Source organism: Brassica napus, chromosome C1 (assembly GCF_020379485.1).
Source record: "Brassica napus cultivar Da-Ae chromosome C1, Da-Ae, whole genome shotgun sequence".
NCBI classification, from domain to species: Eukaryota; Viridiplantae; Streptophyta; class Magnoliopsida; order Brassicales; family Brassicaceae; genus Brassica; species Brassica napus.
Window position 1 is genome coordinate 48,087,614 of NC_063444.1, and position 13,714 is coordinate 48,101,327.

Consider the following 13,714-nt stretch of genomic DNA (forward strand, 5'->3'; position numbering starts at 1 on the left):
CTTCTCTTTTTTGTTAACACAACGTCAATAGTAGTCATTAGTCAAATATCTTAAATGGAATTTGTTTTTGTTTTGGCAATGTTCAGCTATTTGCTTTCTTAGTGTTCTATGTAAGCAAATGATTTAATCAGACAAATTATAAGCTAATACACTTGGATATATACATAAAAAGTGAATAATCCATCATGGTTAAGTGTTAACAATAAGCCAAGCTTTAAAATATTCATTTCATATAAGAGGACTCTTTTAACACCAGGAGGAACCATATATTTGAACGAAAGCAATTCCTCTAAATTTTGTTTTGATTGCTCCTCCACGATGAGCCGATAACAAAAGCTTCAAGAGATAATTATGATTCTCCAAGTCCAACACACCAAATCTTCTCCCTTGAGATCAGACCTTATCTTCTCCCTTTGATCACCAGCATTTTTATTACCTCGAGATCAGAACCACATCTTCACTTCCTAAAAACCAGTCCATATATCTTCCCCCCTTAGATCTTCAATTTCTAAATAGTCATAAGCTGAGAACTCACAAGGATATGATGATGATCAAGATGAAATAATAACAATGGTCATAACATTGCTGGGTGAAGAATCTGTGGATGATAGGGAGGGACGTGGGATTTCATGGCCTATTGGATGTACTCGGTGTAGTTATGAGGACAGGACGGAGTAGTATCGGTGATTCAGGAACGAGGCCTTCTCGCTGCATCAATCTCTCTGTTTTTTTATAGGATTTGTGTTCTTTTTAAGACCAACCAAGTAATATCAGTATATATATATACAGGCTCTCTCCTACATATATAAACCCTATCTCCAACACGTCTTAGTGTTTGGTTTAATTTTATTATTTGATACTTTTTATGTATACAGTCTTGTAGTCTAAGCCTATCTATAAAATATTTCAATCAAAAGCGTGCCCGATGTGTCTGACTAATATGTAAATGTGTGTATGGGGTTTATATATGTAGGTTTTTCTCATGTTCGAATCGTTTTAAAAGGAGAATCATCGACCAATTTGACCTCTAGTTATTAACTGAATATGTTTAAACTGTCTTCTTATGACTCCTTTGAATATGCATTCTCTGTTTTTGATGTTCCTCACAGTTGTTTCTTTTCTAACCTTATTTATTCCACATTATGTATAGACCTGATGCGGTATATGTGTGGAAGAAAGAAGCGAGAGCTTAAATAAAATCTCAACTAATCCTTCCTCTTAAGCTAGTCTTCTGCCAACTTCGTAGCATTCCTCGTTGATAACCTTTGACATAAATTTTCTTTGGTTGTGGTAAATGTCAATTGTCATTACGTACTAATATAAAGTTATGTACACACTTCATCGAGAAGTTTAACATCCAAGATTCCCGGTAAGTAACATTGTATCGAACTTGGAGAACGAAGTCTCAATGCTCATTACCAAGACCTCCTGAATTGACAATCTTGAGTTTGATGGTTCAACGCCAGGGCTAGCTATGTTTGGAGGACAGATAGTGGACATATAGATGAATAGATAACTAAAGTAAATGGATCGTAAAAGAAGGAAATGGGGAACCAATAATTCTGCGACTAGTCTGGCTTAGACCATATACAAACATACAACACCCATAAAGTAAGGGACATTTGAGAATAATAATATATGCAAAAGGTTGGGAATATTTTGGACAACCCAACCTAAACTTTATAAGGTGCTATTATTTATACATATGCGCATGCGTATAAAACTATATCACAAACTCATTAATTTATCCTGACATCACACTACAAGAAAACACACCGAATTCCGACGGAGGTTCCGACGGACACCAAAGTCGTCGGAAATTTGTGACGGAATACTGACAAATTTCCGACCAAATCCAAAAAAATTAAGTCGTCGGAATTCCGTCGGCCATTTCCGACGGAATTCCGACGAAATATGGTTCGTCGGAATTTTCCGACGACATTCCGATAAAAAATGTAACCGTTGTAGTCGTCGGAAGTTCGTCGGTATATTCCGACGAATTTCCGACGACATTCCGATTAACAGCAAAGTCGTCGGAATTCCGTCGGTATTTTCCGACGGAATTTCGACGAACCATGTGACCGTTGCCGACAAATATATATATGACCGTTGTATAGCCGTTTGAGATTGGACAACTCCGACGGAATACCGACGGACTGCTTTACATCCGTCGGAATTTCGTCGGAAAGTCGTCGGAGGTCCGTAAGCAATTTCCTATAAATACAACCCCTCCTCATTCAACTCATTCACACTTCATTCTCTCTTCATTCTCTTTAGTCATAACAATTCCGTGAAAATCATGTCTTCAGAAGTTTATTATCGTTCGTGGATGGATAAACCTCATTTGGATCCGAACACCAATTTGCTTACGGAAGAATACGTTCAAGGGATTGGAGAATTCATGAGGCTTGTTCAACAGCAACCGGATGCAAAAAGTGGTATGTTAAGATGTCCCTGCTCTTCTTGCAATAATAATAAGGTTATAAAAGAATTTGATGTTTGGACTCATTTGTATATGAAAGGGTTTTCACGTAATTATAAAGTTTGGTACCTTCATGGGGAAACTGGTTATGAATATGGTAGTACTAGCGAACCTCAGCCTGTTAGTGAACCTCAGCCTGATATTAGGTTAGAAGAATCTAGAACGGATATAGATTATGGTGTAGGTACTGAGCAGATGGTACATGATCATTATAGAGGGGAAGAACCAAACCCCGAGTCTAGGAGATTTTTTGACATGTTGGATGCAGGAAAACAACCTTTGTATCAAAATTGTAGAGATGGTCATTCAGTCTTATCATCTGCAACTAGATTAATGGGTATTAAGACAGACTATAATTTGGCTGAAGAATGTATGGATGCGATTACTGATTTTGTCAAAGGTATTCTACCTGAGGATAACCTTGCACCGGGTTCATACTACGAGGTTCAGAAACTTGTTGCAGGTCTTCAACTACCGTATGAAGTGATAGATGTATGTATTGACAACTGCATGATCTACTGGAGAGCGGATGAGACACGGAATGTATGCAAATTTTGTGGGAAACCTCGTTATCAGGAGACGAGGGGAAGAGTTCCGATCCCATTCAAAAGAATGTGGTATTTGCCTTTGACGGAAAGATTGAAGAGGTTGTATCAGTGTGAGCGCACAGCAAAAGCAATGAGATGGCATGCAGAGCATTCCACAAATGGTGAGATTAGACATCCTTCAGATGCAAAGGCTTGGAAACATTTCCAGTCAACATATCCAGAATTTGCGGAAGAGAGAAGAAATGTTTATCTTGGATTATCTACTGATGGTTTCAGCCCATTTGGAAAGCATGGAAGGCAGTATTCTCTATGGCCAGTTATTGTGACACCGTACAACTTACGGCCGAGCTTGTGCATGCGACGAGAGTTTTTGTTTCTCTCAATTCTCGTCCCCGGGCCAGATCATCCTAAAAGATCACTAGATGTGTTTCTTCAACCACTAATATATGAGTTGCAACAACTATGGGCGCATGGTTTTGAGACATACGATGTTTCGCGCAAAGAAAACTTTCAGATGCGGGCAGTACTTATGTGGACAATAAGTGACTTTCCAGCATATGGTATGTTATCTGGATGGACAACACATGGGAAGCTATCATGTCCATATTGTCAAGATGACACAGATGCTTTCCAACTAAAGAACGGAAGGAAAACGTGTTGGTTTGACTGTCACAGACGATTTCTACCACCTGATCATCCATACCGCAGGAGTAAGACTTCGTTTACGAAGAACAAGCAGGTGTTTGATGGTCCACCTGAGGAAGTTAGTGGGAAAGATTTGTTGAAGCAGTTTAGGTATTTTGATGCAGAAAGGACGCCAGATGTAGGTGGACATGAAAACATTCGAGTCAATGCGGTTGGAGAGCTACATAACTGGCACAAAAAGAGTATTTTCTGGGATCTGCCATATTGGGAGAGTCATCTATTGCGGCATAATTTAGATGTCATGCATATTGAGAAGAACTTCTTCGATAATCTGATGAACACAGTCCTTAACATCCAAGGTAAAACGAAGGATAATTTGAAGTCAAGGTTGGATTTAGTCGATATTTGTGATCGTTCTGAACTTCACGTTGATGAGAACGGTACGGCCCCTTTTCCCATTTATCGGCTAGATGGTGCTAGAAAAGAAGAGTTCTTTGATTGGATTACAGATAAAGTGAAATTTCCTGACGGATATGCATCAAATTTGGGGAACTGCGTTGATAGAAGCGAAGGAAAGTTTACTGGCTTGAAGAGTCATGATTGTCATGTAATTATGCAGCGCCTCCTTCCGTTTGCTTTTTCAGCATTATTGCCACGTAATGTTCATGAAGCAATTGCAGGTATATTATATTTTTACAATTTAATTTATTTTTATATTTAACAATTATGCTTATAAAAACTTAATACTTACGAAAATTATGTCTTTTATCTATGTAGGGATTAGTGTTTTCTTCCGCGACTTATGCAGCAGAGTAGTGACTGAAGAGGGTATTAATAATTTGAAGACAAACGCACCAGTCAGCATGTGCAACCTTGAGAAGATATTTCCTCCATCATTCTTTGATGTAATGGAACATCTTGCTATTCATCTCGCAAGAGAATTGGAACTTGGTGGTCCTGTGCAGTACAGATGGATGTATATTTTTGAGCGTTATATGCATCATCTGAAGAAGATGGTCAAAAATCAAAGCAGGGTGGAAGGATCTATAGTGGCACAGGTGATCAATGAAGAAACTGCAATCTTTGCTGAAAATTATTTTCCACCAGAAGTGCATACAAAACACCGAAGACCTGCTCGGCATGATGATAGAGGGGAGAGAGCAACATATCATGTTACTGTCCCAAGCATGTTCAAGGAAATAGGACGACTTAGTGGAAAATTCACGAAGCGGAGACTTACGGACACTGAGCACGCTCATTTGCAAACATATTTGCTCACCAACTGTGAAGATGTTCTACAATATGAGAGGTAAAAATATTTATTCATTTATTGTTAGATTAATATTCAATAATTTTATTTCATATTGATAATATTTTTGTATATAGTGTATATATGGCGGAGTTGCGTATGACTCACAGGCATGCAACAGAAGATGAGCTTCGACAGCTTAGAGATAAGGATTTGCTGCGTGGCTTCGTAGTTATGTGAGTCATATATCATATTACCCTATGCAAATGATTAGTTTAAATTTAATATATATAAACTAATTAATTTTGCAATCATATATGTTTTTAATTTATAGGTGAATGATGGTTTGGCCAGAGGTCTTGTGTTCGATGATTGGATACGCGAATTTGTGCAGGGACCAAACTATGTGGTCAAATCATATCCTAAATTTTGTACGCGAGGATATGCATTCACAAGGAAAGGTCATTCTAAGACAACATATGATGCTGGTGTTTCATCTTCTTCTGGTGACGATGTCTACTACGGCAACATAAAAGAAATATTGGAAATCCAATTTCCTGGAATGGTTGGATTGCGTTGTGTAGTATTCTATTGTGATTGGTATGACACCACCCCAGATAGAGGAGTGAAGATTGATGCGTTTGGTGTTACATCAGTTCATTCGCGGCGGAAACTTCAATATTATGATCCCTTCATTCTTGGTTCGCAAGCTGATCAGGTATGTCAATCTATTCATAATTTTTTACCAATATAATTAATTAATGTTATATATTTTACTAATACTTGTATAATTGATATGTATAGGTGTGCTACATCAGTTACCCTCGGGTGACGTACAGAGACGATCCATGGGTTACTGTAACGCAAATCAACCCAAGAGGACGAGTGGATGGAACTTCTGATGATGATGAACCATTGCAACCAGAGTCTACCAGCAACGCCCAGGCAGTTGAAGATTTGGAAAATGTTCAACTCGTTGAGAATTTGACTGTGTTTGGACATGATGCTGTCGTACATTCAGAGCCGGAAGCCGAGGTTGGGGAGTTTGATGAAGATTCAGAAGATTCTGATTAGTTTTTTTTTTTTTTTTTTTTTTTTTTTTATGGTCCGTCGGAAATCCCTCGCAATATACCGACGACATAGCGACGACAACGGGTTTCATTGAAAATTGGAAAGGTCGTCGGTATTTCGTCGGAAAATACCGACGACATGTTTTTCTATAAAGTTTCAATCATAAAAATCTATAAATTTAGATGCCAAAACTATGAAAATAACACATAATAAGTGTTTAGTATAGTATTAGATCGCAACCGTTCAAATATAACAACTCATTAAAATATTTATGTATGCATATCATTGTTTTCATAACATCTCATCTTAACATTATATACTTATACAATCATATTTATATAAGCTTACACTACAAAAAATGTTGTTGTGTAAAATCGTGTTATAAAACATTTTTATTGTTAAATCTTTATGCAAATACTATATATATTATCAAAGATTTGGATTTTGCATTTAGAAACTTGAAATCAACACCCTAAACACTAAGTCGTCGGAATTCCGTCGGAATTCCGTCGGAATATACCGACGGAATGTGTCTGTCGGAAAATACTGACGGACACATTCCGTCGGAATTTCAATTAGCCCGGGAGAACCAAACCGCTTGAAAATTTTCGCGAATCGGCATTTGGTATATTTTAATTATACCGACGGAATACCGACGAACCCGTGTCCGTCGGAATCCTCGGATATAAAAAAACCCTTCTTCTTCCTTCTTCGTTATCTCCGCGGCCTCTCTCTCACAAAACGAAAACACTCCGGCGATTTCTCCCCCTCTCCGGCGATTCCGGCCTTTCTCCACCTCTCTTCACCGGCGAATCCTCTCCTCACCCTCATATCTCTTCCCCAAACCCCAAATCATGTAAGAATCATCCCAAACCTTCTTTTTTATCAATTGTTTAGGGTTTTGGAAGTTGATCTCGGATTTTAGGTTGTTTGATTGAAAATTTTAGGATTGAATGGATAGTTTAGGATATATAAGTTAGGATTGTTGTTTGGATTGTTGTTTTAGTTTTTTTTGGAACATTTTTTGATTTTTAAAAACGTTTTTTGATTTTTAAAACGTTTTGTGATTTTTTAAAACGTTTTTTTTTTATTTTTAAAAACGTTTTTCAAATTTCCAGTAATGAAATATATATAATAAAACGTTTTTAAAATTTTTTAAAAATATTTAACAACATTTTTCTATATTTATAAATTTTTTATAATTTTGTATACATATATATATATATGTAAATCATGTATAATAAAAATTTTAAAATTTTTTATAATTTTTTATAAGTTTCCACTAATAAACTATGTATAATAAAATGTTTTTTAAAAAAAAATATAAATATTTAACAACATTTTTCTTCATTTATAAATTTTTAACAACATTTTTCTATATTTATAAATTTTTTATAATTTTGTATAATATATATATAAAAGGTTTAATAGTTTTTTTTAAAACGTTTATAAAACCTTTTGTAAATATATAAATGAAAACATTAAAAATAGAAATGATTTGAAAATATGTTTGATGGGTTAATTTTTTTTTTTAGGGCCGAGGATGAAGCCCGCCCCGCAGCCCGTCTTCGACGTAGTTCGGTGAGCAGTTCCCGTGCATCGGGATCGTCTCATGACTCGGTTCCCGCATATATTCCCGCTCCAGCTCCCTCAGCCCCTCACGCTGCCCCTCACGCTGCTGCTCAACAGGATCCGGGGGTCATGCCGGTTCATCTATTGGTTCAACAACCAGGTCGAGAGCATCTCCCGTTTCTCCAAACCAACCCACGACGAGGCCATAGCACTTGGTTAGTATTTTTTTTATTTGTACCGTTATATTTTTTCCTTTAATTAACTTGCTAACTTGTATTTTTTTTAAAGGTTCACCAAGTCGAAAAATGGCATTAGCCGGAGCATCAACCAGATGATGTACTCCATGCTCCGTTTTGGATATCCAAAGTGGAGTGTGATCCCTTCCGACGAACGAGAGTTGTGGTTTCGTCAGTTCGCGGTATAGTAACTCTTCATTTTTTTAAAGTTTGAACATTTTTTTAAATATATTTACTTATTAAATTGTGTTTGTTTTGTAGCAAGAGTTCAACTGGCACTCCGATCTTACGGAAACAGTCCGTAAGAAATTCAACGAAAAGGCCATGGACTCTTACACAAAGCAGATAAACTCGTGGAAGACAGTTTGGCAGAAGAACAAGAAGCCACGGTTCATCAACGGGTCGGTGTGGGAGCAGTTGATAGCTCATTGGGAGAAGGAAGAAACTGCAGAGACGTCTTCTAGGAACTCCAGGAACCGGAAGAGCGATCGTGGCGGGAAAGGTATGTATGTGCACAACCTCGGCGCTTGCTCTATGTCTACTAAGGAGGATGAACTTGTAAGTTTTTTATTATTATTTATCTTTATATTTTTTAAATAAATATTTTATATATTTCTTGGCTAATAATGGCGGTTTTTTTAGATCGAAGCAAATGACGGTAATCCCGTTGATCGTCTACAACTCATTAAGGTGGCTCACACTAACAAGACGACGGGTCAAATTCAGGACCCCGTGATCAAAGGTGTAGTTGATTTGGTGGAAGCTGAAATAGTTTCCCAATCTCAGCCTCTCTCTGATGACGGCGACTCCACGGGAGCTTCAACCAACCTGTCTCTATTGCAAATAAATGAGATGGTTGAAAAGGTAATTTTTTTTATTATTATATTTTTTTAATAATGTCGATTACTTACTTGTCCCTATTTACTTACTTTAAATATTTTTGTAGGCGGTTCCTAAAAGGAAAGGACGCCGTTTAGTTGGGTTGGCCCTTCGTGCTTCTTCGTATCCGGCATCTTCTTCACAAGCTCCGTATGCCGATCCCATGATTCTCGAGGAGCTACATGACAAAGATGAACGGATTGGGGCATTGGAGGAGCAGAACACCACTATCCTTTCCGAGAATGCCACTATCCTTGCTGAGTTGGCATCCCAGAAGAAGTTCAACACCGAGATTATGCAGAAGCTAGATCGTTTGATGTCTTCGAGTTCATCTTAGTTTATTTCGGCTTTTTAAAACTTTCGGAATGTTTTTTTTTTTTTCGGTTTGTATGAATTTTAAACTTTATGAATGTTTTTTTCCTATTTCGGTTTTTATGAATTTAAATTTTATAATATTATTAGTTTTAAATTTCTGATTTTTTAAATTTATTAATATCAAAAAATATATAAAAATGCAAAATTAATTTGAAAAAAAAATGGGTATATACCGACGGACAGTGGTCGTCGGAATATACCGATGGACATATATCCGTCGGAATTTACCGACGAACCTCGTTCGTCGGAATTTACCGACGGACAACGGGCGTCGGTACATTCCGACGACCACTGTCCGTCGGAATGCACCGAGGAACACTCTACGTCGGAAGTGTCCGAGGAACGTTCTCCGTCGGTACGTAGTTTTTCTGATGAACTCTGGTCTCGTGTATCCGCATCGTAATATCGTCGGAAGTTCGTCAGAATGACGTTTCTCGGTATTCGTCAGAAAGTCGTCTGAAGTTCTGACGAAATTCCGACGAATTTTTTTTTTCCGACGAAACGATACCGACGGACGGGTTCGTCAGAAATTCGTAGGAATCGGTCTATTCCGACGAATTTCCGACGATTTCGGCCATCAGAATCCCCCTGTTTTCTTGTAGTGTCACCCCACATACCCTAGCTTGTCTAGTTATATGATTAATTTTATAAATAACCAAAACATGATTCTGATTTTCATATTTAACTAAATACATCAGTTGAGGTAAATTCACCAAAACGAAAAATAAATGTAAACTCAACAAAGTATATGTATATTAAATTTTGCCTTTTGTAATATACTATTCACATTATTAGGCTGGGTTGTCCAAAATATTCCCAACCTTTTTTATATACAGTACATTTTACAATTACGTTGGCAAATTTTGTTATGTCACAAACATGCATGTTCAAATCCGAAGGACGTAACAAAATAGCCGATCATACTGTTTCGTAAAATCGCACTATATATTTATTCATTTAACGATGGCGTATGATTAGAAAACAAATATGAAAATGTGTTTTTAGCGAAAAGAAAATTTATACAAAAATGTTCCTCTTCTCTTACAAGCTACAACGTATGTAAAATAATTCTATCCTTTTGCAATTTTATAGTTAATCCATTTGTTCTGGCTTAATCAATCAACTATGAGATTGACCCGCACGGACTGTTAATTTTTATTTTTATAAATTGATATTTTTTTTTCATGATAAGTATTATATATTTTATATATGTCATAATATAATTAATTATATAAGTATTTAAATATTTTTAGGTTTTTATACATCCGAATCGAACTCGAATCAAATAGGGTAATATGGTTACTTTTGGTTATTTTAGGTTAAGTTTAATTTAAATTCAAAATACCCGAACTGAATCAGTTAATATTGTTACCTTTGGTACAATATATGAACCGATCTTAGATACATTAGATTTTGGATATTTGTAGGTTTCTATATATAAAAACTAAATTCATCTTGACTTGGGAAGACCCGATTCGAAGCCCACATGAAAATTTATAATACCGGAATGAAGCATAATTTCAAAACTCAAAAAATCTGATGCCCAAAAGAAATAAGCCGTAGCTGAATAGGTACCCAAATGTCTATGTCTAATTGATTATGTAAACATAAAAAACCAAATTTGTTAACCATTTTGAATTCTTGTCACAAATAAAGTATTTTCATTCAAATATGTCAAATTATTATAGTTAATATGTAAAATAAATGCTGTCAAAATATTATAGTAAATATAATTAATGAAGTAGTTAAAAAAGTGAGAAAATAAATGTAAGATAAAATAATAAAAAATTGAAAACAAATAAGTTTTGTTTCGTACTTCTGTAGTAAATGATGTCAATTTATTTAGTAAAGATAATAAATGAAGTGGTTAGAATTGATTAAAATATAATGAAAATCTATTTGAAAAAAATCACTTAAAAATAGACAAATATTATTTTGTACTGCTATCTATGTTTCTAAACAATTCTGATTTATACTGCTATATATATTTCCAAACAATTTTCATTTGTACTTAAATTTTGATAATATAGATGTGCATAAATTGAGAAAAACAATTAGTCTTTCTGCACTAAGAACTTACGAAGTTTTCCAATAATTTTATCATTCCTTTTCTTTTAAATAGCTAATAATATATGGAAAAATAAGATACAATTATGATATTGTTTAAATTGGAATATTCAAATCGAATATTAATTAAAGAATATGAAAGATACTAAAGGAATATTGAGATTGTGTTAGTAGGTATGATATCACTTTGATTGATTTCATACCATAAAAATAGGAATTGCATTTCGAGTATCCTTGATTGTAGGTATAAGAAAATCGGATGAACATAGCATTCAAAATGTTTTAGCTATATTTTGTTAAGACTATTAATATAGTATTTGTGATTACTGGCAAACCATGTTTTAGTATGTAATTTATTCTGGAAATATTAAACAGAAAACATGTTTCATATTCCACATTTGTAATCTATACAAACTGACATGACATTTGATTGTATGAATACATATAAAAATTATATATATGATCAACAGTTCCATGTTAGTATTTATGTTAGTATATCTATTGTTGTTAGTACCTAAACTGTATAATATATTTTTTTCAAATTCAGCGTAATTTTAACTCGAGTACAATGATTTAATTCAATTTGTGATGACTTAGAGTTGTCTAGTTTTCTGATAAGTTATAGTTTAGGTTTACATACGTTGTTTCTTTGGTAAAATAAATCAGTTGACCAGACAATTGATTGTCGTTGGTTAAAGTTGTCAAAGATGGTTTAATCGTAATATATGGTTAAATAATTAAATACAATTGAAATGGTTTATTTTAAGTATTAATCCTGGTTTAGGTCAGTGACATTAGAATGTAAATATTGAGGAAAAATCAGGGTTAAGATTTATTTGTACACCTGTTTTAATAGATTAGATTAAACATTCGGCTGATTTATTCGTCAAGTTTATTTTATTTAGTACGATCTTAAATCAAGGGAAATTGGGCCATATAGCCACACAAAAAAGCATAATTCACGTACTAGTTATTTACCCTACCAGACATATACACACCGTTATATATACATATTAATACTATAATATCCTTTGCATCAACCGGCGCAACCTGCTAAAAAAAATAAAAGAAAAATAATTACTAACCCCCAAAAGTAAATCGTGGTTACCGTCGATGGTTTGCTCCATCTCTTCGAGCCCACCGTTTTGTTCCACACGTCGCCAGTGTTGGGTCATCGGCCTTCTCTGAGTTTATTCCTTCTGAAATCCTCCACTGCCACCATCGTCCCCAATTCTGAAATTGATTGCGAAAAGACATCGTTACAGATCCAAGCAGTGAGAAAGAGCAACCCGAACCTCTTTCCCTTCACATTGGCGCTTTGTCTCACACTGCTGCTTCGTTGTTACAATACTTTTTTTTGTCTCTGTGAATTACCTAAAGTTGATCGAAGAAGATGAACAATTTTTGTTATTGTGTTCTATTCTATATGTATAGAATGTAAAACAATCCGTATTTATATTTTACTGTGTGATATATTCTATTACTATACTATTTTAGCAAGTTTCATTCCATTTGACAGTTACTAAAAGGATAAGCATTTTGTTTAGAAATATAGTTTTAGAAATATAGTTTGTAATTTTTTTAACTTCTCACTATCATTATTTGTTTTTGAACCAGTAACAATTGTACTATGATCGTTACATAATATTATGTATTTTAGATTTTAACATTTGGGTTTAGGGTTTATATTTGGGTTTGGGTTTAGTAATTATAAGAGTTTAGTATTTAGAATGTGAGAGGTATGGTCAGGGTTATCATTAACTTCTTTCATGCAATCATAGATATTTCATAATTTCACCAATATGTATTATGTTATTTATCTTGTTCCATTCTATTTGAGTTTAAGGTTTATATTTGGGTAATGGTTTAGTGATTAGAGTTTAGGGTTTAGTATTTAAAAGGTGAAGGTGTATGGCTGAAGTTAGCAATCACTTCTTCCATGCAATTGTAGATATTTTATAATTTCACAAATATGTACTATATTATTTATTGTGTTCAATTCTATTTGGATTTTGTGCTTATATTTGGAGTTATATTTGGGTAAGAGTTTAGTGATTAGAGTTTAGTCTTAACTTACGCTAAGAACCCCACTTTAAGAGCCCCGGGTTAATCATGCTCTTAGTATTTAGAAGGTGAAGGAGTATGGTTGAGGTCGGCAATAACTTCTTTCACGCAATTATAGATATTTTATAATTTCACAAATATGTATTATGTTATTTATTTTGTTCAACAATTTCTCTATTTCATGTGTCTCGTGTAGAATAGAACAAAATATTGTACTATTTCCATGTTTTGCTATTTGGGTTGGGGTTTATATTTTTGCTTTGGGTTTAGTATAGAGGGTTTGAGTTCACTCTAGCGAAGCAGTAGGTAATTCAATGTCAGCATTTAAAATTACAAAATTTGAATAATCTTTTTTATCATGTGTGTATTCCATACTATTTTAGGTATATAGAATAATACCTATACACCAACACTTCATAACATATGTTTACATTTGTTAAGTAAATGGACACATCTTTAACGTTAACATGACAACCATCTGTTTCAATTGTTTTACTGCCTTCAGATAAACCATTTGCGCTAAATT